Genomic DNA, 23,047 nt, shown 5'->3' on the forward strand with positions numbered 1-23,047 from the left:
TCAGTTCACCATTTTAAAGATGCAATATCCTCTTGTCTCAAACCTTTACTTGGTGTATTGAGAAGTACAAACTATTATCAATCTGTACACGTCACTGCAAGCAAGCTTACATTTTGCATTTTATATTAATTCAAATATAATGACTGCCTTTCCCTATGGAGAACAGTTTGCAAAGACAGAATATTTTTTGTTAAACAGAGTGGCTTTCTTTGGTAGGGATCAGTGCTGAAAGAAAGTAACATTATGACTTGTCGGGTTACCATGCTTAAACCTCAGAATCCCTCATTAGTCACTAAGAGGGTTAATCTCTCTTTATTGCACTGTATGTGTTAAATGAGAGTTCATTTTTTCTCCCTTGGTTTAGTGTACACACAACAGCCCACCGGCAGACTCGGTGTGTTTACTTCAAAGGCGATATAATGCAACTGAGCAGTCAATCAAATCACATCTGCAATAATGTCGCTGAATCCCTCGTCAATCATACATGGAATTACACATGTAGAATCTACAGCACAGAAACAAGTCATTCGTCTCAACTGGTATATGCTGGTGTTCATACTTCACACAAGCCTCCTGCCACTGTAATGACAGCTACACACCCTCTCTCCATATCTGTCCACTCCCTTTTCCCATGTGTATATATTATGCATCAAGCCTCTCTTTGAGTGCATCAATGCTATCTGCTTCAACCACTCTATGTGGCAGCAAATTCCAATATTCTGTGTAAAGAATTCTTCTTAAATTCTTTATTTGATCTGTTAGTGGCTATCTTATATTTATGTCTCCGTGTTCTGGACTCAGCAATAACTGGAAACAATTTCCACCCTATCAAACTCCTTCATAATTTTAAAAACCTTTATCAGGTTACTCTTACTCATTTTTTACCAAAGAGCCCAGGATTGCTCAACCATTTCTGATAGTTATACCCTCTCATTTCTGGTAACATTATTGTAAATTATCAATAGAGACATGGAACAAACTTAAGTCAACAATGGGAACCAAGCCATTCGATTTCTCAATATTTTTGAGGTAGTGTCAAGCAATTTGGAATTCTCGTCCCACAAGATTCATTCTCAGGTCAACAAGAAAAAATAATTTATGCCACTTTACAACCACTTCCTGGGGTCAGTCTCCGGGATCATTTACAACCTTGGTTCTCAGTAAAGTTCACTCACTCCCACAGTGTACCATGTGCCCTGTATGTTCTACTAATTTTGTTCTAGCTATTCTAGATCTGTATCTCAACTTGTGCCATTAAAGAAGTAATTTTACAAATTTACAACTTGCATTGGAAATGCAAATTTGTAAAATTATTCCTTGTAAAAATATACATGGAATTGACAGTTCTTGAAATATATGCACTGTATACTACAACTCTCATGTACATCAGCATGTCATAGCCAAAGAACAACTGCAATAAAAAATAAACTATTTTTCCTATGCCACCCATGGTTAAACAACAATCACACATGAGCAGCAGGAAACATGTGACACCATCATATCAACAGGTCTCATTAAAACCATTCATACAGCACAGAAGGAGGACATTCGTCCCATTGTGCTGTGCTGGCTCTTTGAAAGAGCTAACCAATTAGGTTCACTCCTTTGGTCTTTCACCATCGCCCAGGTCTTCCATTCATTTTAATAGGAAAAGAGAGGAGCAGTCATTTGAAATGATTACCAACAGAGTGATTTCACTGACTTTACGTACAATGATCATCCATGAATGTTTTACACAGTTCACAGAAGAAAAGATAAAGTAGGCTACAAGTGGTTTCTCCTCAGCTCTCTGTGTATATTCCATATTAAGAAAATATATTGCATTATGTTGCAGCTAGGTCTTTACTTCAAAAAGGTGATTTTCACTTATACAATAATAAGGTTTACAGAGGCACGCACGTCTCCATGGAAGCTCTGAATTGTTTTAGACAATCTTAATACAAAAGCTAGTGATATACAATCAGCCACCGTCAAGTCCTTTCCTTGCAAACAGGTGTCATGCATGACTGTATTTGTGGTGCCAAGCCATCCATTTTTGCAATCATAATAATGATGTGAGTGGCTTTTTACTGGACTCTGTAGAAAATAATCCCAATTAGGTACTTGTTGAATCTTTCACATGCTCGCATTAGATTTATGGTTATCTTAAATAAATGTTCTTTCATGTGTGAGGTGACCATGATAACCACTATAGTACAGAAACCAGGCAGTCTCCCATCTGAGTACTAAACAGGCCTGACAGTTTCGCTTCGAAGATCCAATGAAATTGGCTGTTTAAAGAGTAAAATAAATTACAAGCAACAAGCTGTATTCTACTAAATCTTGATCACAACTGTCTGGAGCATCCCCGGCCTCCTCTGTTTGGTTTAGTTAAGATGGGCACTAGATTATAAACTGTCTGAATTTTAAGTCCCCTTTAAAATTAGAGATCGTCAGAAATTGGGCAATGCACCTTTTTCTGGCTCTTGACAGCAAAATGGTGCCATCTGCTGGCACTCCCATGTAATGCTGTAAAATAGACAGCAGCTTCCTTCGAGACAGTCGGGATTTTACAAGCCCAAAAGGAAGTCTAGCTTGACAACAGTACGTATCAGAAATTCAGGGGCTTACTTGGCATAGGAATGACACTGATGTTCTCTGTTCAGGTACCAGTGAGTTATACCACCTTGACTGCACCCACCTCGCCCTCCTGCCTCCACATCCTGCAGACCATATGTGGATGTGGGAAAGCTCTACGATGTGAAGCAATGAGATTTTGATGAAAAAGTTTCATGTGAAAGCCTGCTACACAAGTTTAAGACAGTGGCTATCCAAGGTGGACAAAGAATTGTTTGAAAGAAAACAGTGTAACAAAGGCTATGCTGAGCAGGCTCTGTGCCACAGGAGGTCATTCTGATCAGTCATAAGAGGCCAATTCTGATCAGTCACTGGGCTGCAAGTTCTGGGCTTGGGGGAAGAGGGGTCAAGGTTTGAGGAAGGAGGGGGCAGGCAGAGATGGTTTTTACCAGGAATTTGGCCAAGGAAACTGGAACACCCAAACCAAGCATTGATGCATAGTGGGTACTCAGCAGGCACTGACCCTAAAGCAAATCATGCAGCTTACCAAAGCCAAGCTTATCTAAAGGTAGAATGGAGTTTGATCGGACATTGCGAAGAGCTTTCACTTCGATCCTGGTTTAAGTAAACACACGCAGAGCCAAACTTAGGAAAGCTAGAAATGACTATTCAGTCTGTTCAGAATATAGTACGTTTAGAATAGAATTATTTCCAAAATTGATCAGTAATGTGGAAAAAAAATTCAATTTTCAAATAATACCATTCCAAAAAATGGTTTTCAAGGATTGCTCCTGAGATTATAGAAAATACTAACTTGACAACATTCTTTTCCATCTAATAGCTTTTGCTGACCAAAGAAAAAGCTTACAGAAAATTAACTTCTCACTCTCGACACTAATCTTTTTCATGTGCCTTCCCCAAGAGGTACCCCACTGTGCACCAGGGTAATAAATGAGACTCACAAGGGGGAATTAGCAGATTAGAAGAGGACAAAATAATTGCATGCTACCTGGCATATCATCAGTTTTTCCTTCTTATTTTTAGCGCAGAAGTTTAAATCAAGTTGTTTATCTGTTTATTCAGTCCAGCTGCTCAAACCAGAATGAAAGCCTTGGTGACAAAAGCGGGTCTGTCAAAGTTCCTGGCAAAGGTTGTCTAACGTCTTGAGGTTAGATTCCTCGGTACAGGCTGGAAACCTCAACATATTTCACACTCACACAGTAGCCATCAGACACAGAACTGAAAAACAGACGCTCAGTTCTGCTGCTCTTGAAATTGGTGTAGCATGACACGTCTGGAACCGGGACCTTAAAACTAGCAAAAAAACAGCCAGCACTTATACACACTTCTCAAAAGAAAATATACTTAGGACATATGCTAGTCTATTTGAGTAAATCACAGATTAAGCCTGGAGCTGGAAATGTGCTGGAATGTGTGGGCCCCCTTCCTGTGTATTCAGTCTACCAAATATCCCATTCTCCAGTGATCCACCTCATCCCAGGAAGTCCAAAAGGTACACAGAACTGCTTTACTTTCCCAAACAGCACAGTAAACTTCAAACAGTTTCTCCAACACTAACTCCCAGTAACTACAGTACCTCAATCTAAAGTCTCATCTTTTGCTGGGCCTGCTAGCAAATAGAGAGCTCACCTTCATGCTGTTATGGGCATCTTGATTTAACCAAGTGTTTCAATTTCACAGATAACAATAAAATCCTTTAATAAAAGATTTTATAAGACTACAATTTTCCATTACTACAGACCATCCTTGCACCAGGAAACTGATGCTTATAAGTGGCAAGATTTATTAGTATTACTAGGGATTAAATTTGTAACGTGAGTGATAAGTGAGTAGAGGCATTAATTTAAAAATATTTTAAAATTATTTTTAAAATAATTAAACAATTCAATTAATTAAACAATTAATCAAACAGTTAATTAAAACACAATAAAGATGGCATGGCAGGTGATGTGTTGTAGCAGTATTGGGAGCTGGTGGACATCAGTGTGATCCACAGCAACCACATCTGCAATAACTGTCTGCAGCTCGAGGAAAGTTGGATCAGAGTGGATGAGCTGAAGGCCGAGTTACAGACACTACGATGCATCAAAGAGGGAGAATGCTACCTGGACACTTTGTTCCAGAAGGCATAGAAGGATAGAGTCTTCTGATTTGGTCCGTGGTCAGGGTCAGGAGGGTGTGATTGTGAGTAAGGCAAGCAAGGGGATCCAGAAGGAAGAAGTACAGGAGCCTCAGCACTTGCAATTGTCCAACAGATCTGAGGTTCTTTCAGCCTGTATAGATGAGAACGAGGGCTGCAGTGTGCATGAACAAACTGACCATGACACCTTGATACAGGAAACCATTCAGACCGGAGTCTGAGAGAGTGGGAGAGCGGAGCAGGGGAAAAATCGAGAAGTGACATTATAGAGATGTCACAATCAACAGAAAAAACAGGGAAGAAGCTACCTGCTTGCATCAGAGCTGTGAGTATAAATACCTTACCTCGGGGATTTTGTGGCCTAGTCACCGGGGAGCGGAGGTAGAGCGGACCCAAAGGGACGCAGCTGCTTTCACTGCTTCAGTGTTCCAACTGAAACTGAGAAACATCTGAAAAAAGTGACGTCACAGAAAAACTGGTAGGGAATCTGCACTAAATTTGAAAAACTAATTTGAAAAATTTGAAAAACTAATTAACTAAAGTAGAGATGGCAGGGCAGGTGATATGCCATAGCTGCATGATGTGGGAGCTGGTAGACCCCATTGCGAGCCCCAGTGACCACATCTGCAGCAAGTGCTTGCAGCTCAAAGAACTTCAGCTCAGAGTTGATGGGCTGGAGTCAGAGCTTCAGACACTGCGGCACATCAGGGAGGGGGAGAGGTTCCTGGACATTGTGCTTAAGGCACACCCCATAGATTAAGTATCTCAAATTCGGCCAGTGGTCAGGGACAGGAGGGAGTGACTGCAAGTGAGGCAGGTAGAGGGATCCTGAATTCAGCAATGGAGGAGTCTCAGCTCTTGACCTTATCTAATAGGTACAAGATACTTGCTCCCTGTGTGGATGAGGAAAGGGACTGTAGGGAGGATGAGCAAACTGACCACTGCACCGTGGTACAGGAGACCATTCAAGCAGGGGGAGCAAAAGGAAAAGTGGCAGTGGCAGAAGATTCCATAATTAGGGGTACTGATAGCATCCTTTGTAAGGAGGACCGAGAGTCCCACATGGTATGTTGCCTACCTGGTGCCAGTGTGAGGGACATCTCTAACTGACTTGAAAGAATATTGGAGAGGGAGGAGGAGGATCCAGTTGTTGTGGTCCACGTTGGGACAAACAACATAGACAAGACTAGGCAAGAGGACCAGTTTGAGGATTATCAGGAACTAGGAACAAAATTAAAAAACAGGTCCTCAAGGGTTATAATCTCTGGATTATTCCCCAAACCACATGCAAATTGGCATAGGGATAAGAAAATTAGGGAAGTAAACACATGGCTAAAGGAGTGGTGTGGTAAAGAGGGGTCCCATTTCATGGGGCACTGGCATCAGTATTGGGGCAGAAGGGAACTGTACCGTTGGGACGGGCTCCACGTGAACCGATCTGGGACCAGTGTCCAAGCGGAAAGGATAAATAAGGTGGTCACAAGGACTTTAAACTAGTAGATGTGGGGGAGGGGGAGGCCTCAGGGGAAGTCAATACAGTTTCAAAACCAAGTAACAGGGCAGAGAGTAAAGAAACAGTCAGGAACCCAACTTCAGGAACTGCAGGTAATGGCAAAACTGCAAGAAGTATACTGGTTAAACCAGAAGAGAGAATAAATAAACAGACGAATAAAGCATCAGTGATGAGGGACAGGTTAGGGGGTATAGCCCAAATAAGAGTTCTATTTACAAATGCACGGAGTGTAAGGAATAAACTAGATGAGCTGCAGGCGCAAATTCAAATGGAAGATTATGATGTGGTGGCCATTGCGGAGACGTAGCTGCAGGATGGTCGGGACTGAGAACTAAATATACCTGGTTGTAAAGTTTACAGGAGTGACAAGGAAAATGGCAGAGGGGGTGGAGTAGCTTTACTGATTAGAAATAATATCACCTCATTGGTGAGGGAGGATATAATGAGGGGAAAGCATCCAGTGGAGACCTTATGGGTGGAATTGAGGAACAGAAAAGGATCTAAAGCTGTAATAGGTGTTGTGTATAGACCCCCTGGTAGCAGTTCTGAGGTGTTAGATTGTATAAATGCACAAATTAGGCAAGTGTGTAACAAAGGTAGAGTAGTATTAATGGGGATTTTAACTTACACATAGATTGGGAGAGGCAGACTAGCACCTGTCAGAAAGGTAGTGAATTTCTGGAATGTGTCTGGGATAGTTTCCGACATCAATATGTCCTTGATGTAACAAGGGGACAGGCAATATTAGATTTAGTTATGAGTAATGAGCCAAATTTAATTAGTAGCTTAACTGTGCGTGAACATTTATCAAATAGTGATCACAACATGATCGAATTCAAGGTAGCATTTGAAAGTGAAAAGCACGAATCAGCTACTAGAATTTTAGATTTGGGTAAGGCTGACTTTACCGGGATGAGACAGAGACTGTCCACAGTAAACTGGGTAGATCTGTTAATGGGTCAAACGACTGAAGAACAATGGAGAATATTCAAAGAAACATTTAATGAAATACAGAGCGAGTATATATCCCCGAGAGGAAAAAGCTCCACTTCACAGAAAAAACAGCCATGGACAACTAAAGAGATTAGGGATAGCATAAAACAAAAAGAAAGGGCTTACAAAAATGCAAAACGCAGCACAGATCCGGCCGAATGGGATCGATACAAAAACCAGCAAAGGGTCACAAAGCAGCTTATAAGTGCTACTAAAAGAGATTATGAAAGAAAACTTGCAAGGGACATCAAAATCAATAAGAAGAAATGTTATAGTTACATAAAGGGAAAGCGGGTGGTCAAGAGCAATGTAGGCCCACTAAAAGCTGAAAATGGAGATATTGTCGTTGATAATGGGGAAATGGCAGACATGTTGAACAATTATAATTAAAGCAAAATACTGCGAATGCTGGAAATCTGAAATAAAAACAAGAAATGCTGGAAATACTCAGCAGGTCTGGCAGCATCTGTGGAGAGAGAAGCAGAATTAACCTTTCAGGTCAGTGACCAGAACTGGGCAGTTCTGATGAAGGGTCACTGACCTGAAACGTTAATTCTGCTTCTCTCTCCACAGATGCTGCCAGACCTGCTGAGTATTTCCAGCATTTCTTGTTTTTATGTTGAACAATTACTTTGCCTCAGTATTTACAGTTGAAAAGGAGGCTAACTTGCCGGAAGTCCCAAAAAATTAATAGCCGAAAGGGGACAGGGACTTAATACAATTAACGCAAGTAAAACATCAGTAACAAGGAAATTAATGGAACTAAAGAGTGAGAAATCCCCAGGACCTGACGGTTTCCATCCGAGGGTGTTAAAGGAAGTAGGGGAGCACATTGTAGATGCTCTAACTATAGTCTTTCAGAGTTCCCTAGATTCAGGAGTGGTCCCTCTGGATTGGAAAATTGCACATGTCACTCCACTTTTTAAGAAGGGTGAAAGGGGGAACCAAGGAAATTATAGACCAGTTAGCTTGACACTTGTGGTGGGCAAGTTGCTGGAGTCTATAATCAAGGATAGAAAACACCTAGAAAAATTTCAGTTAATCAGGGACAGCCAGCATGGATTCATGACGGGAAGGTCATGCCTGAAAAATCTTATTGAATTTTTTGAAGAGGTGACTAAGGTAGTGGACAGGGGAATGTCTATGGATGTTATTTATATGGACTTCCAGAAGGCATTTGATAAGGTCCCACATAAGAGACTGTTAACTAAAGTGGAAGCCCATGGAGTTGAGGGCAAGTTACTGACATGGTTAGGAAGTTGGTTGAGTGGTCGGCGACGGACAGTGGGGATAATGGGTAAGTACTCTAATTGGCAGGATGTGACTTGTGGTGTCCCACAGGGATCTGTGTTGGGGCCTCAATTATTCACATTATTCATTAACGACTTGGATGATGGCATAGTAAGTCATATATCCAAATTTGCTGATGATACAAAGTTAGGCAGCATTGTAGACAGTGTAGATGATAGCATAAAATTGCAAGGAGATATTGACAGACTAGGTGAGTGGGCAAAACTGTGGTAGATGGATTTCAATGCGGGCAAATGTGAGGTTATCCATTTTGGACCAAAAAAGGATAGAGCAGGGTACTTTCTAAATGGGAAGAGGTTAAGTACAGTGGATGTCCAAGAGACTTGGGGGTTCAGGTGCACAGATCTTTAAAATGCCACAAGCAAGTGCAGAAAATAATCAAAAAGGCTAATGGAATGCTAGCCTTTATATCCAGAGGATTGGAATATGAAGTCACAGAGGTTATGCTGCAGCTGTACAAAACCCTGGTTAGACCCCACTTGGCGTACTGTGAGCAGTTCTTGGCACCACACCTTAGGAAGGATATATTGGCCTTGGAGGGAGTGCAACGTAGGTTTACAAGAATGATACCTGGACTACAGGGGTTAAGTTACGAGGAGAGATTACACAAATTATGCCTGTTTTTGCTAGAATTTAGAAGGTTAAGGAATGATCTGATCGAAGTCTTCAAGATATTAACAGGAAAAGACAGGCTAGATAAAGATAAACTATTTCCACTGGTTGGAGATTCTAAAACTAGGGGGCATAGTCTAAAAATTAGGACCAGACCGTTCAGGAGAGATGTTCGGAAGCACTTGGTCACGCAAAGAGTGGTAGAGGTTTGGAACTCTCTCCCACAAACAGCAGTTGAAGCTAGAACAGTTGTTAATTTTAAATCTGAGATAGATAGATTTTTGTTAAGCAAAGATATTAAGGGATATGGGCCAAAGGCAGGTATATGGAGTTAAGCCGCGGATCAGCCATGATCTCATTGAATGGTGGGACAGGCTCGGGGGGCTGAATGGCCTACTGTTCCTATCTTCCTATGTTCCTAACAGGGAGAGTAAATAGGAATGTAGTGGTAGTATGGGACAGTATAGTCAGGGGGATAGACACAGTTCTCTGCAGCCAGGAGCAAGAGTCCAGAAGGCTGTGTTGCCTGCCTGGTGCCAGGGTTCGGGACATCTGCTCAGGGCTGGAGAGGAACATGCAGTTAGAGGGGGAGAATCCAGTTGTCATGGTCCACATAGGTACCAATGACATAGATAGGACTAGGAAAGAGGTTCAGCTTAGACAGCATGAGCAGCTAGGGACTATATTAAAAAGTAGAACTTCAAAGGTAATCACAAGAAATGCTGGAACCACTCAGCAGGTCTGGCAGCATCTGTGGAAAGAGAAGCAGAGTTAACGTTTCAGGTCAGTGACCCTTCTTCGGAACTGACAAATATTACAAAAGTCATAGGTTATAAGCAAGTGAGGTGGGGGTGGGGCAAGAGATAACAAAGGAGAAGGTGCAGATTGGACAAGGCCACATAGCTGACCAAGAGGTCATGGAGCAAAGGCAAACAATATGTTAATGGTGTGTTGAAAGACAAAGCATTAGTACAGAATAAGTGTTAACGGACTGAATATTGAACAGCAGCAAGTGCAAACATGAAAAAAAAATCAGTGGGTAAGCAAACTGAACAAACTAAGGTGAAATGAAATAAATGCAAAAAAAAGGGTTGTAAAAAATGTAAAAAAGAAAAAAAGAAGAAAAAAGAAAAAACAACTAAAAATGAAAGTAAAATGGGGGGCTGTCATGCTCTGAAATTATTGAACTCAATGTTCAGTCCGGTGTGCCTAATCAATTTCTTGTTTTTATTTCAGATTTCTAGCATCCGCAGTATTTTGCTTTTATTCAAAGGTAATCATCTCTGGATTATTACCTGAGCCACAAGTAAATTGGAGTAGGGTAAATAAGATGAGAAAGTTAAATGCATGGCTCAAAGATTGGTGAGGGAGAAATGGGTTTTGATTCATGGGACACTGGCACCAGTACTGGGGAAAGTGGGAGCTGTACCACTGGGATGGTCTTCACCTGAACCGTGCTGGGACAAGTGTTCTGGTGAGTCATATAACTAGGGCGGTAGAGAGGGTTTTAAACTAAATAGTGGGGGAGAGGGATCAAGTAAGGGAAGATGTAATAATTTAAAGCAAGAGGAAAAGGCAAGAGAGCAAGGTAGCAATAGGGAATTGATAACCTGAGTGTGGCAGGAAGGGAAGATTGGAGGGAAGCAAAACTGGTAACAGGAAGTAGAAAAGTATTAAGCAAAATTAGAAGACAGACGAAGCGAAGGCAAGCATCATATTGGATCAGAATGCGCAATAATGTTAAAACGACAAAGTTAAAGGCACTCTATCTGAACGCACTCAGCCTTCACAACAAGGTAGATGATTTGAAAGCAAGAGGTAAATGCGTATGATTTAATTGCCATTACAGAAATGTGGTTACAGAGTGACCAAAATGGGGAATTGAATATACAAGGATATTCGTCATTTCGGAAGGATAGGCAAAAAGGGAAAGGATGTGAGATAGCACTCTTAATAAGGGACGAGATCAGTACATTAGTGAGCGAGGACCTTAGATTGAAGGATCAAGTTGTAGGGCTGAATTTTACCATCGTCAGATGGGAGCCGTCCACCGACTGAAAAGTCGGTGACGATCCTGCCTCTGCCTGGCCTGGAGATCCACAATTTATGGCCCCCAGGCCTTTAATTGATCAGAGGCAGGAAGTCCTGCCTAATGGAGCTGCCGGTCAATCAGCGGGCCGGCACTCTTAGTCCCAGCAGTGCCACCGGGAACGGTGGCCACTGCTGAGACTGCAACACAGCTTCAAGAAGAAGAGGAAGGACGGCCCCAGGAAAAGGTAAGTTTTTGGGGCCTTGCTGGGGGTGATCGGTCGGGCCTCGGCAAAGCAAGGATAGTGGATTTGGGGGATGGGGGGGGCGTGTTGGGTATTGCAGGTGATTGGGGCATCAGGAGCAGCGCTCCGCGGGCACAGGGTGCCTGATCATGAGGGCCCCCCTGCAGGCCGTCAGAAAGCCACTTGCTTTTGTCGGCAGCTTTTCTCAGACCTGGGTCACCCGTCTGGCCAAGGGTAAAATACCGTGGCGGCGGGCAGAGGCCCTTAAGTGGCCGTTAACTGGCCACTAAAGGGCCTTGATTGGCCTGGGGTGGGTGGGCTGGTTTCCACCACCACCACTCCACATAAAATGGCGACGGAGGCGGGAGCAGGTCAGGAAGGACCCCCTGAGGCTTCCACTCCATTTTACGCCTCCCTGTCTCCCGCTGCCACCAACCCTCTCTTTGGGTGGGGCATAAAATTCCAGCCCTAGAATGAATTTGGGTAGAGCTAAGAAACAGCAAGTGGCAGCAAACGTTGGTGGGACTTGTTTGTAGACCACAGTAGTGGTAATGTTAGGCATAGTATAAATCAGGAAATTAGAGGTGCATGTAACATGGGTAATACAGTAACAATGGGTGACTTCAATTTTGATATAGACTGAGTAAACCTAATCAGCACTAGCACTGTGCAGGATGAATTCCTGTGTGTACGAGATGGGTTTCTGGAGAAGTACGTCGAAGAACCAACTAGGGATCGGGCTATTTTAGATTTGGTATTATGTAATGAGAAAGGGCTAATTAATAACCTTGCTGTAAAGGAGCCTTTGGGAAATAGTGACCATAATATGATAGAATTTTACATTAAGTTTGAAAGTGATATAGTTCATTCTGAAACTTGGGCTTAAATCTGAACAAAGGAAACTATGAAGGTATGAGGGGCAAGTTGGCTATGGTGGATTGGGAAAATACACTAAAAGATTTGACAGTAGACAGGCAATGCTAGTGTTTAAAGAAGTATTACATGGTCTGCAACAAATATACAAAAAACCAACAGGAAAGATGAATCAACTGTGGCTAACAAAAGAAGGTAAAGACTGCATTAGATCAAAGGAAGTGACTTATCAGGTTGCCAGAAAAAGTGGTAAGCCCAAGGATTGGGAACAATTTAGAATCCAGCAAAGGATGACCAAGAAGCTGATAAGAAAGGGGGGGAAAAATGAATGCAAGCTAGCGCGAAACATAAAGGCAGACAGTAAAAGCTTCTTTAGGTATGTGAAAAGGAAAAGATTAGCAAGAACAAATGTGGATCCATCACAGGCAGAAACAGGAGAATTTATAATGGAGAATAGGGAAATGGTGGAGAAACGAAACAATTACTTTGTGTCTATTTTCACGGAGGAAGATACAGAAGTTCTCCCAGAAATACTAGGGAACCAAGGGACTTGTGAAAGTGAGGAACTTAAAGAAATTAGTATTAATAAAGAGTTACTACTTGAAAAATTAACTGGATTGAGGGTTGGTAAATCCCCTGGACCAGATGAACTACATCCCAGAGTGTTGAAGGAAGTGGCTATAAAGGTAGTGGATGCATTGGTGGTTATCTTTCAAATTCTATAGAATCTGGAAAGGTTCTTGCAGACTGCAAAGTAGTAAATGTAACTCCACTATTTAAGAAAGGAGGGAGAGAGAAAACGGGGAACTACAGACCTGTTAGTTTGATGTCAGTAGTAGGGAAAATATCAGAATCTATTATAAAGGATGTGATAACTAGACACTTAGAAAATAATGATATGATTGGGCAGAGTCAACATGGATTTATGAAAAGGGAATCATGTTTGACAAACCTGTTGGAGTTTTTTGAGGATATTACTTGTAGCATGGATAAAGGAGAACTAATAGTTGTGGTGTATTTGGATTTTCGGAAGACTTTTGATAAGTTCCCAGACAGGAGGTTAGTAAACAAAATTAGAGCACACGGGATTGGGGGTAATATACTGGTATGGATTGAGAATTGGTTAACAGACAGAAAACAGAGAGTAAGGAATAGATGGGTCATAGAGTCATAGAGTAGGTCATTCTCAGGATGGCAGGCTGTTACAAGTGGGGTACCGCAAGGAGCAGTGCTGGGGCCACAGCTGTTCACAATCTATATGAGTGACTGGGATGTGGGAACCAAATGTAATATTTCCAAATTTGTTGATGACGCAAAACTAAGTGGGAATATATGTTGTGAGGAGGCTTCAAGGAGACATTGGACAGGCTAAGTGAATGGGTAAGAACATGGCAGATAGAAAATATTGTGAATAAGTGTGAATTTATCCACTTTGGTAGAAAAAACAGATATTTCTTAAACGGTGAGAGGTTGGGAAGTGTTTATGTCCAAAGGGACCTGGGTGTCCTTGTTCATGAGTCACAAAAAGCTCGCATGCAGGTGCAGCAAGCAATTAGGAAGGCAAATAGTATGTGGGCCTTCATCACAAGAGGTTTTGAGCACAGGAACAAAGAAGTCTTGCTGCAATTGTATAGAGCCTTGGTGAGACCGCACCTAGAGTATTATGTACAATTTTGGTCACCTCTTCTAAGGAAGGATATACTTGCCATAGAGGGAGTGCAATGAAGGTTCACCAGACTAATCCTTGGGATAATGGGATTGTCTTATGAGGAGAGATTAAGGAAATTGGGCTTGTATTCTCCAGAGTTTTGAAGAATGAGAGGTGATCTTATTGAAACTTACAAAATTCTTACAGGGTGTGGCGGGGTGGATGGAGGTAGGATGTTTCCCTGGCTGGTGAATCTAGAACCAGGGAACACAGTCTCAGAATAAGGGGCAGGCCATTTAAGACTGAGATGAGAAGGAATTTCTTTACTCAGAGGGTGGTGAATCTGTGGAATTCTCAACCCCAGAGGGCTGTGGAAGCTCAAACATTGAGCATGTTCAAGACAGAAATCATTAGATATCTGGATACTAATGACTTCAAGGGATATGGGGATAGCACGGGAACGTGGTGTTGAGGTTCAAGATCAGCCATGATCTAATTGAATGGCGGAGCAGGCTCTACAGGCTGAATGGCCTACTCCTGCTCCTATGCCCCTACTTCATTCTTGCTGTTTTCTTCATTACATATCAGAGAAGGATCAGACAATTGGTCCATTCCATTTCTGCTTGTGAGGCATCCTATTAAAGTGTAAAAATAATCAATCGTTGATGTCTCCACTGTGTAACTGCAGCCCATGTAACTGAACAACTGCTGTCCTTCATTTGGAAGGGAATTGTTCATTCCTGAACTTAAATAGAGTCATAGTGTTATGCAGCACAGAAACAGGCCATTTGGCCCATCATGTCTGTGCCGGTCATCAGGCCTATCTATTCTAGTCCCATTTTCCAGCACCTGGCCTGTAGCCTTGTATGCTATGGCATTTCAAGTGCTCATCTAAATGTTTTAAATGTTGTGAGGGTTCCTGCCTCTACCACCCCTTCAGGCAGTGTGTTCCAGATTCCAACCACCCGCTGCGTGAAAACATTTACTCAAAATTCCCTCTAAACCTCCTGCCCCTTACCTTAAATCTATGCCCCTTGGTTATTGACGCCTCCATTAAGGGAAAAAATGTCTTCCTATCTATGCCCCTCATAATTTTGTATACCCCAATCAGGTCTCCCCTCAACCTTCTCTGCTCTAAGGAAAATAACCCTAGCCTATCCAGTCTCTCTTCATAGCTGAAATGCTCCAGCCCAGGCAACATCCTGGTGAATCTCCTCTGTACCCTCTCAAGTGCAATCACATCCTTCCTATCGTGTGGTGACCAGAACTATACACAGTATTCCAGCTGTGGCCTAACTGGCGTTTTGTTCGGCTCCATCATAACCTCTTATATTCAAGTATCCCATATGCCTTCCTAACCACCTTATCTACCTGTGCTGCTGCCTTCAGTGATCTATGGACAAGTACACCAAGGTCCCTCTGACCCTCTGTACTTCCTAGGGTCCTACCAACCATTGTATATTCCCTTCAACCCATTACTAATTTAAAATCTGTCTATCTCCTCCTTAAATTTACTCAATGTCCCGGCATCCACCGCACTCTGGGGTAATGACTTCCACAGACTCATGACCCTTTGAGAGAAGTAATTTCTCCTCACCTCTGTTTTAAATCTTCTACCCCTTATCTCACAACTATGACCTCTTGTTCTAGATTACCCCACGAGAGGAAACATCCTCTCTACGTCTACTTTGTCAATCCCCTTAATCATCTTATATACCCCAATTAGATCTCCTCTCATTCTTCTAAACTCCAGACAGTAAAGGCCTAAACTGCTCAATCTCTCTTCATAAAACAAGCCCCTCATCTCTGGAATCAATCTAGTGAACCTCCTCTGAACGTCCTCCAATGCAACTCCATCCCTCCTCAAGTAAGGGGATCAAAACTGTACGCAATACTCCAGGTGGGGTCTCACTAATGCCTTGTACAGTTGCAGCAACACTTCCCTACTTTTAGACTCTATTCCTTTAGCAATAAATGCCAAAATTCCATTTGCCGTCCTTATTACCTGCTGCACCTGCATACTAGTTTTCTGCAATTCATGCACGAGGACACCCAGATCCCTCTGCACCGAAGCACTCTCAAGTTTCTCTCCATTTAGATAATAATTTGCCTTTCTATTCTTCCGACCAAAATGGATAGCCTCACACTTATCCATCTGCCAAATTTTGGCCCGTTCACCTAACATATCCATATCCATTTGTAAATTTCTTATTTCTTTATTGCAACTCACTATCCCTGCTATTTTAGTGTCATCTGCAAATTTGGCTATAGTGCCTTCTATCCCTGCATCCAAGTCATTTATATAGATTGTAAATATTTGGGGCCCGAGAACCCTGTGGCACCCCACTAGTTACATCTTACCAACCAGAAAAGGACCCATTTATCCCGACTTTCTGTTTTCTGTTGGTTAATCAATCCTCTATCCAAGCTAATAAATTGCCCCAAACCCCATGTGATCTTACCTTGTGTATTAACCTTTTGTGCGGCACCTTATCAAATGCCTTCTGGAAGTCCAGATATACTACATCTACAGGATCCCCATTATCCACATTACTTGTTACATCTTCAAAGAACTCTAGCAAATTAGTCAAACACGATTTACCCTTCATAAACCCCTGCTAACTCTGATGGATTGCATTTTGACTTTCTAAATGTCCTGTTATTACTTCCTTAATAATGGATTCTAACAATTTCCCAACGACAGATGTTAAACTAACTGGTCTATAGTTTCCTACTTTCTGCCTCCCCCCTTTTTTGAATAAGGGCATTATATTAGCATTTTCTCAATCCACTGGAACCTTTCCCGCATCCAGGGAATTTTGGAATATTATAACCAATGGATCCACTATCTCTGCTGTCACTTCCTTTAAGACCCTAGGATGTAGGCCTTTCAGCAGAACTGGAAGATTTTAGGGAAGTACAGTTTTTAAGCAAGTGCAGATCAAGGGGAAAGGGGGCAGAAATAGAACTAAAGCAAAATAAAAACAGAAAATGTTGGAAACACTTGAACAATTGAAGAGCCAGAAAAGTAGAGAAATGAAAGGGAATGGTTTTTGATAAGGTGGAGGGCAGGAGTCATTAAATGACTAAATGTGATGATGGTGCAAGACAAAAGGAGGTGACAATGACAAAGATAGACGCAAAGGAGAGGTGTAAATGGTTACAGCAGAATAGCAGAGGATGAAGGGTGGATAGAAAAGGCAGGTAGACTCCAGGGATGCTAACCATCCCACCAACCATGTACTGATAGGGGATCCCCACCTTAAGTACCAGCCCACACCTCCTTTACTTCCAGTGGCACTGGTGCAGTCATCCTCCAATTCCAGCACCTGCTGCCTGAGAGAATATGGGTATGCTGGTTAAGGTCTAGCATATTAAAATAAAAAATATTTCCCTGGCAATATTTTCTCTCTCCTCTCCTCTGCCCAATGTCCCTCCCCCCAGAACAACCAGGTAACCATGTGTAATTTGCAGGTACAGCAGCATTGTCTGTTTTAACTGTGTAACAGATATAATACATTTAACTTTCAAACTATTGATATACAGGTACTGACATTTTTAACCTGTTATAGGGGTGTAGTGATTTTCCAACTTAGTTTATTGATTCTCAGAATGCATAGAAAAGTGCAAAAAAAAAGAAACTTTCCAGTGGAAAACATGCAATTCCCATATCATTGATAATATCAAGTCAGCACTCCAAATATTCATTTTGCTCTTCAGGCTGTCTGCTGTTAAGATGTAAAATTGAGTTATCACACTGCTTGTATTAAAAGTAAATGAATCAAAATACTTTGAAGTTGCCTGGAGGCAGCGTGTGGAATGGTGTGCCAGCTACTTTTCAGCCATTCAAAAACTTGAAGCAGGACAGTTATATTCTGCATAAAATAACAACTGTCAATTTGTTTTTCAATAGCTTTCACCAATGTCAATTGACATTGACGTGAATGAAACGGCATCGCTGAAGTAACTAACCAGTTCTGGTCTCAGAAACACGAGAGAAGGAATGAGTGGAATCATATCCTGCCTGTTGAGTGTGTAACCCATTAATCAGTAAGAGAAATCAGTATAAGAAGCCCCTGAGAGAGCTTAGAATTATTAGAATTAGAATTAGAATATTACAGCGCAGTACAGACCCTTCGGCCCTCGATGTTGCGCCGATCATCTGACCTACACTATTCCATTTACATCCATATGTCTATCCAATGACCACTTAAATGCCCTTAAAGTTGGCGAGTCTACTACTGTTGCAGGCAGGGCGTTCCACGCCCCTACTACTCTCTGCGTAAAGAAACTACCTCTGACATCTGTCCTATATCTTTCACCCCTCAACTTAAAGCTATGTCCCCTCGTGTTTGCCATCCTCATCCGAGGAAAAAGACTCTCACTATCCACCCTATCTAACCCTCTGATTATCTTGTATGTCTCTATTAAGTCACCTCTCCTCCTCCTTCTCTCTAACGAAAACAACCCCAAGTCCCTCAGCCTTTCCTCGTAAGACCTTCCTTCCATACCAGGCAACATCCTAGTAAATCTCCTCTGCACCCTTTCCAAAGCTTCAACATCCTTCCTATAATGCGGTGACCAGAACTCCAGGTGCGGCCTCACCAGAGTTTTGTACAGCTGCATCATGACCTCGTGGCTCCGAAACTCGATCCCCCTACTAATAAAGGCTAACACACCATATGCCTTCTTAACAGCCCTATTAACCTGGGTAGCAACTTTCAGGGATTTATGTACCTGGATACCAAGATCTCTCTGCTCATCTACACTACCAAGAATCTTCCCATTAGCCCAGTACTCTGCATTGCTGTTACCCCTTCCAAAGTGAATCACCTCACACTTCTCCGCATTAAACTCCATTTGCCATCTCTCAGCCCAGCTCTGCAGCCTATCTATGTCCCTCTGTACCCTACAACACCCTTCGACACTATCCACAACTCCACCGACCTTCGTGTCATCCGCAAATTTACTAACCCACCCTTCTACACCCTCATCCAGGTCGTTTATAAAAATGACAAACAGCAGTGGCCCCAAAACAGAACCTTGCGGTACACCACTAGTAACTAAACTCCAGGATGAACATTTGCCATCAACCACCACCCTCTGTCTTCTTTCAGCTAGCCAATTTCTGATCCAAAGCTCTAAATCACCTTCAACCCCATACTTCCGTATTTTCTGCAATAGCCTACCGTGGGGAACCTTATCAAACGCTTAGGTTTGAAATTGTCTTCAAATGTTATCTTTTGTTAATCTGTATAATGAACTCTCGCTCAGGGATATTCTTTCCAAGATTCAGATATGCATTGGGAGGTTAAACGAACTGTTGTAATAAATCAGTGCTGCAATTCAATTTTAGTGCTGAAGAGCACAACAGTTGTCACCAGTTTTTGATTTCCTATTGATCTCTACATATTAAAAAGAACTTTGCCAGCTGGTAACTAGAATTCATGCCCTTATTACACCATCTCCTATACGGTGTGATTTTCTGCTGCTGCTAATTCTTTGTTCAGTTATTGAAATCCCCAATAATTATCTCAATAATGTAAATTTTAGCCACCACTAAACAAACTTTGTAATTTTCAATGATGACCATTAGAGTCATAGAGTGATACAGCACTGAAACAGGCCCTTTGGCCCACTGAGTCTGTGCTGACCAACAACCATCCATTTATACTAATCCTACATTAATCCCATATTCCCTACCACATCTTCCCTCAATTCTCCTACCACCTACCTACACTAGGGGAAATTTACAATGGCCAATTTACCTATCAATCTGCAAGTCTTTGGCTGTGGGAGGAAACCAGAGCACCCAGTGGAAACAGGGAGAACTTGCAAACTCTGCACAGGAAGTACCCAGAATTGAACCCGGGTCGCTGGAGCTGTGAGGTTGCGGTGCTAACCATTGTGTCACTGTGCCGCCCCTTTTTGGGAGAATTTAAATTCATAAGATCTATTGTATTATGTGTTACACAATATAACATCCCAAATATCTTCAGTAACTGAGAACAATTTTTCCCCAAGGTTGAAATTTGACAGGGGGAGGGGCATCAGGATAGACTTTTACAGAGGACTGGGAGAGACAAACCGCATTAGAATAAAGAGTAGTTCACAAATAGGAGGGATCAGGCAGGGGCGAAAATATGAGGCAGACTAAAATCAGTTTTGAGTGCATGTGCGTAAATGCCTGTGTTGTGGTAACAGTGTAAATGGCAAAGGGGGAAGGAATACAAAGAAGAATTTATTTTTCAGCTTCCAGCCCATTGAGGAAGGAAACAGTGATGGATCCAGTTCTTAGGAATGAAGTAGGGCAAGTGGGACATGTTTCAGTGGGCGAGCCTTTGGGAACTAGTGATCACAATATTTTTATGACCTGGATTTTTTGGTCAGTGGTGAAGTGATGACGGTCACTGCTGACCTTGAAGAAAGCTCTCCATAAAGATCTAGTCAGCTCGGTGTCATGGGTTTCTTCTTTCCAGTTGTTAATTTCATTCTGGTGCCAACTATGGTGGATTTCCGGTGTCCAGCAACAGTGACGTCATCAAGGCTAAACAACCAATCCATTTGAAGGATTCTCAGTCAGAAAACCAGGAAATAAGAAGCAGGTATAATTATTCACTTTTTTAATAATTTTACAGGAAGTGAAATAAAGCTTGGGACATATACAAGGGATTAAGGTAGAAACTGAAATATCACAAACAAACTAAAAAAATGTTTTAAAAATTATGGAATGGAGAAAGTTGACATTCCATAAATATAAATCTAGTTTTTCAGGGCTAGAGAGGTCGTTCAGCGTTAGTGATGATGTAGTATACCATTAAAAACCCAATTATATCTCATTCAACAAGACAAAACTTAAACTTAGCATGGATTTCTTAAGGCAAATCATGTTTCACTAACTTGATTGAGTTCTTTGATGAAATAACAGAGAGGGTAGATGAGGGTAATGCAGTTGATGTTGTGTACATGGATTTCCAAAAGGATTTGATAAAGTACTTATTACCAAAATTGAAGACCATGGGATTAGACAGGCATTGGCTGCATGGGTACGAGATTGACTAATGGGCAGAAAGCTCATTAGTAGTAGTGAACAGTTGATTTTTAGGCTGGAGGGAATTGTGCAGTGATGTCTACCACGGGTCGGTGTTGAGACCTCTGTTTTTTTTTATATACATTAATGACCTGGACTTGGGTATACATTTTTTAATTTGTTCATGGAATATGGGCATTGCTGGCAAGGCCAGAATTTACTGCCCATAACTAATTGCCCTTGAGAAGATGGTGGTGAGCCACCATCATGAATTGCTGCAGTCCATATGGTATAGGCACAGCTACAGTGCTGTAGCACTGGAGGGACTTCCAGGATTTTGACCTAGTGACAGTGAAGAAACAGTGATAAATTTCCAAGTTAGGATAGCGTGTGGCTTGGAGGAGAACTTGCAGGTGTTGGCATCCCCATGTGTCTGCTGCCCTGTTCTTCTAGGTGGTAGAGGTTGCAGGTTTGGCAGGTGCTGTCAAAAGACTCTTGGTGAGTTTCTGGAGTGTAGATGGTACACACTGCAGTCACACTGCACCTGCGGTGGAGGGAGTGAATGTTGAAGGGGTTGGATGGGGTGCCAATCAAGTGGGCTGCTTTGTCCTTGCTGGTGTCGAGCTTCTTGGGTGTTGTTAGAGCTGAATCCATCCAGGCAAGTGGAAAGTATTCCATCAAACTCCTGACTTGTACTTTGTCAATGGTGGACAGGCTTTGGGGAGTCAGGATGTGAGTTACTCGCTGCAGAATTCCCAGCCTCTGGCCTACTCTTGTAGTCACAGTATTTATGTGGCCGGTCCAGTTAAGTATCTAGCCAATGGTGACCCCCAGGATGTTGATAATGAGGGATTCAGCGATGTTAATGCCATTGAAAGTCAAGGGGAGATGGTTAGATCCTTTCTCTCTTGTTGGAGATGGTCATTGCCTGGCACTTGTGTATCATGGATGTTACTTGCCACTTATCAGTCCAAACCTAAATGCTTTCCACATCTTGCTGCATGCAGGCATGGACTGCTTCAGTATCTGAGGAGTTGCAAATCGGCATAATTTCAAATTTTCCAGATAACATGAAATTCAGAACAGTGAGGAGGATAGTAACTGACTTTAGGAGGACATAGGTAGACTGGTGAAATGGGAAGACATATGGCAGATGAAATTTAATGCAGAAAAGTGTGAAGTGATTCATTTGAGTAGGAAGAATGCAATACAAATTAAATGGTACAATTTTAAAGGGGTTGAGGAATAGAGACACTTGGGGGTGTACCTGCATATGTTTTTAAAGGTGACGGGACAATTTGAGAAGGCTGTTAAAATGGCATACCTTAGCTTTATAAAAAGTGGTATAGAGTACAAAAGCAAGTTATTTTAAATGTGTACAAAACACTATGTAGGCCCCAGCTGGAGAGTGTGGCCACTAGAATGGTACCAGGATGAAAGATTTCAGTTGTGTGGGAAGGATAGAGGAACTAGGGTTGCTCTCCTTAGACCAGAGAAGGTTAAGGGAGATTTGATAGACATGTTCAAAATCATGAAGGGTTTGATAGTGTAAATAAGTAGAAACTGTTTCCAGTGGCAGAAGGATCAGTAACCAGAGGACACAGATTTAAGGTGATTTGGTATAAGAACTAGAGGCTGCAACATCTCACATCATAGATATGCTATTGTAAATCTCTGAAAGAAACACACGGCACTATCTTCTGGATTGCTGCTGTAAAATAAAATGTTATTATTGACTCCCTCTAGTGGCAGACTGCACACACTACACCAAGCATGTATGGTGGTCTCAAATGAATATTTATTTATTTATTTAGAGATACAGCACTGAAACAGGCTCTTTGGCCCACCGAGTCTGTGCCAACCAAGAACCACCCATTTATACTAACCCTACAGTAATCCCATATTCCCTACCACCTACCTACACTAGGGGCAATTTACAATGGCCAATTTACCTATCAATCTGCAAGTCTTTGGCTGTGGGAGGAAACCAGAGCACCCAGTGGAAACAGGGAGAACTTGCAAACTCTGCACAGGAAGTACCCAGAATTGAACCCGGGTCGCTGGAGCTGTGAGGTTG

The 23,047-nt window shown here is 42.1% G+C and overlaps 1 protein-coding gene across 1 annotated transcript in view; it reads right to left on the minus strand.

The window, feature by feature from the left end:
* The window catches only part of snorc (secondary ossification center associated regulator of chondrocyte maturation), a 35,897-nt gene that overhangs the window by 4,907 nt on the left and 7,943 nt on the right, over nt 1-23,047 (minus strand). The window lies entirely within an intron of this gene.

Source organism: Heterodontus francisci, chromosome 11, assembly GCF_036365525.1.
Source record: "Heterodontus francisci isolate sHetFra1 chromosome 11, sHetFra1.hap1, whole genome shotgun sequence".
Lineage (NCBI taxonomy): Eukaryota > Metazoa > Chordata > Chondrichthyes > Heterodontiformes > Heterodontidae > Heterodontus > Heterodontus francisci.